The sequence below is a fragment of the Triticum aestivum genome, chromosome 3A, assembly GCF_018294505.1.
Source record: "Triticum aestivum cultivar Chinese Spring chromosome 3A, IWGSC CS RefSeq v2.1, whole genome shotgun sequence".
Classification (NCBI taxonomy): Eukaryota; Viridiplantae; Streptophyta; class Magnoliopsida; order Poales; family Poaceae; genus Triticum; species Triticum aestivum.
In genome coordinates, this window is record NC_057800.1 from 222,228,690 (window position 1) to 222,232,159 (window position 3,470).

General features: G+C 45.1%; 1 long non-coding RNA gene across 2 annotated transcripts; it reads right to left on the bottom strand.

The window, feature by feature from the left end:
- Nucleotides 1-260: 260 nt before the first annotated feature.
- On the bottom strand, nucleotides 261-1,568 carry LOC123058265 (uncharacterized). Of its 2 annotated transcripts, none has more exons than XR_006427109.1 (3): nucleotides 1,318-1,568; nucleotides 1,051-1,242; nucleotides 261-770 (listed from the first exon to the last, which is right to left on the bottom strand). It is a non-coding gene; the product is annotated as an uncharacterized lncRNA (long non-coding RNA). The 2 variants fall into 2 exon arrangements; XR_006427110.1 differs by having other exon boundaries at nucleotides 921-1,242.
- Nucleotides 1,569-3,470: the final 1,902 nt, after the last annotated feature.

Here is a 3,470-nt window from a genome sequence, read left to right on the forward strand (position 1 = left end):
CTGTTTGACTTCGACGACCGTACTGGCAGAATTCAGGCCAGGATATTGTATTGATTTGAACCCAAGTTTTTTTTCATTGAGATAGTAGCTTCTCTGCTGTTTTAAGATCTTCAATTCGTTCCTATCAGAACGCTGGAGTCAGAATTCATGCTTTTCGTGAATACTGCAAAGTAACTGCCTTGTCTGTCTACCATTTTATTTTTCAAGTATGTTCCTTGTGTACTTTGCCAAATGTGATGTTTAATTTGCTGTGCACAACACAAAGGAATGGAGACTGCATTGTGATGAATGGTAGTATCAGGGGGGCTAATGAGGGCACGCACATAAGCGTGTACTCCGTAAGGTACGTTTGTTCTGGTAATCTATGTAAGCTTTGATCACCTGGGTGCTACTTTCTCCGACTATCGTGGATATCTTAGCAACCCAGCGATATATATTTTATTGACCTAAATAAGCCACTTCGAAACTTTTCCAAAAAAAGCCACTTCGAAACTTGCTGCTTTGATTTGTATTTTGAGTCATTGACATATTTGTTTCCCCGCTTGATGCTGAATCCAAGCCACCATAAATATGCGTTGTAGAACTGATACGCCTCCTGCTCGGATATTTTTTTTTTGGAACAAAGGCAAAAGACTTGCCATTTCATTGATTAAGTCAATAGCTGGTTCGAAAACAACTGTTTCCCAAGTTTTGATGCTTCTTCAATTGCACGCTCTATAGCACTTCGATATCCTTCTATTGGTGCCCAGAAAGAATTGCTAGTTCTGTTTCTGTAAAGAAAAACAACAAGGCGGTGCAGCTTGTTAATATATTTAATAACAATTAGTACTTCTGTCCTCAGCACAAAAGTCTATAACTCGCGGATGACTGAAAAGGATGCTACTAAGAATAAAGAGACATTGGAGAAATGATCATCTTACCAGTCGGTTGACTACTGCAATGCTTCTTACTTCATTTACCTATCACCGTGATTTACGAGGGAGAAAAGTCGGGGGAAAACGTATCTGAAAAACGATGCAGAATTGCAGATACTGGTATTAAGATGATTACCTCTGCCGTCTTATCCATCCATCGTCTCCCAGCATGGTCGGCGGCACGGCGGCGTCGCTGGTCTGCTGTCGTTCTCGTCTTCAACAAGATCCATGTCGATTGACGGGTGATGTGAAGGTATCTGGCTATTGGTTCTGGAGAAGATGGGATCCATGGGTGCTTCACCTATTGCCACATCTACCACCGAGAACTCTGTAGACAATGATCGCATATTTTTGGATGACATGAAAACTGACACATTAAGCGATATGCAGCTGAAAAACTCACTTGGGTAGTCGACGAAATCCTCACGCTGCGCTGCACCGTCGTTCTTGATTTTTCCAACCTGACGCCGCTCGTCTTAGCTGAGATGAAGGGGACCTCTGTCTCTCTCTTTGGTGTGGGCGGTTCAGAGAAGAAGATGGTATGGTCACGGCTCACGGGTGCTATTCACATCCTGTAACCACGGCAGTCTTTTGTCCATGGTTTGGTCACGGGTGTTGTTCACATTGTGCAAACTGGTTCTCTGAATGGCCTGCCAAAGTTTTTACCATGGTCATGGGCGTGGAGATTTTTCTTTCAATGCGTTCTCTTGGTCTCGGATTTTGACGTGTGGACGTTGTTGACCGTTGTACTATTGAAAAAAAAAATCATGTTTGGACGAACAACGTTTTAAGGTTTTCTACCTTTTTTCTATGCCCTCCTTTCGAAAAGATAAGGCACCGGTTGGCTTTTCAGCTCTTTGTCGTTGCATAACTTTGATTACGATTTTCATGTATCATATGTCTATAAAATTATTATATGGATATATGAAAATAAAAATTGCAATACAAATACGACTATGCACCCCGCAAAAAAATGCTTTTTATAAATGTTCAATCCATATACTTCGATATATATTAGTGGTCAAAGTTATGCATCAAAGATCGAGTAAAGTTGAGCGTGCCTTATATTTTGGGATGGAGGGGTACCTTATAATGACGCCGTTAACACGCTAGTTCGCCGAACTTCATACAAAGATTTGTTTCATGGGGCAACCAACATCTTCCGTACCATGTTTGTCAAAAATAAACATTGCTTTCAACACCAAAATCATAAATCCTATTCAGTAAAAATAATAATCATAAATCCCATTACAAAGTTTTTTGTGATAGTCATATTGTAATGGTGCTCAATACGTTGACTATGGCTTGTTGATGATGTTCCTAATAAATTGATGCCGGTAAAAATGTGTACTACACTGGTTTTGTGTTCGTCTTCCTGGCTAAGCTATGAGCGGATCCACACCGACCCACACGAGCGGGGCCAAAACAAAGTCCGACGTGCAGGTCACCGTCGACGTCCACGACCAAGACTGTCCCACGAGCGCTGGATTCCAGACTGGCTCCTCCTAGACCTCCTCGTCATCCTCCAGCACCACCCCATCCTCTAGCTCGGGAATGGCGACATCACCAGCGACCGACAAAGCAAGCCGCACCGCCAGGCCTTTCAACTCCTTCAATTCGTCGAGCCTAGAGTCCTTGAGCACCTTCTCCAAGACCTCTTCCTCCTCATCCATGGCTACAGGTGGAGATGTTGGTGGGGACGGCGATGTCGAGGGTGCACACGCGCATGAGGTGCATGTGAGCACGCGCGACACGTGGTGGGCTAGGAGAACGTGCGACATGGGAAGCAAAGAATGACTCCGCCGCATGACGTGCTCATCCCGGAACCAATTTTCCCATATTGGTGACGCAATGGTGTGCCTCAGGGTCCAGAGTATGTATGGAGGGAGAAAGGCTTGTCGGTGGTTGATCTCGAGAAGACGAACATGTAAGCCGGCTGGGATGGCTGGCACTGGACGTTGCGACGTGCCGACGGTACTGGGACGTGGTCAACCCGCTGCCTTGGGGTGACTTGCACCTGCCAGATAGCCGGCACTGGCACCCGCTCGGGGTTGAGTGTAACACCCTCGATGCGACTATATCTCCCACGTGTCGAGGCACGACTTAGAGGCATAATCGCATTTAAGGCATATGTCGCAAGTTAGGCAATCTTCACAACACCCCATGTAATATAAATCATAAAGGGGAGATAACATAGTTGGCTTACACTCGCCACATCAATCAAGTACATAAATAATATTATATCATCCAAACACTCATGGCCCGACTACGACGCCAAAATAAAAGATAACCCAACATGCGACACGGTCCCAATCACCCCCAACTGGGCACCACTACTGATCATCAGGAAAGGAAACATAGTAACGTTGAGAGTCTTTGTCGAACTCCCACTTGAGCTCATACGCGGCTCCTGGAGCGGAATCATCAGGCCCTGCATCTGGTGTAATAGTAATCTGTGAGCCACAGGGACTCAGCAATCTCGCACCCTCGCGATCAAGACTATTTAAGCTTATAGGTAAGGTAAGGTAAATATGTGGAGCTGCAGCAAGCGGCTAG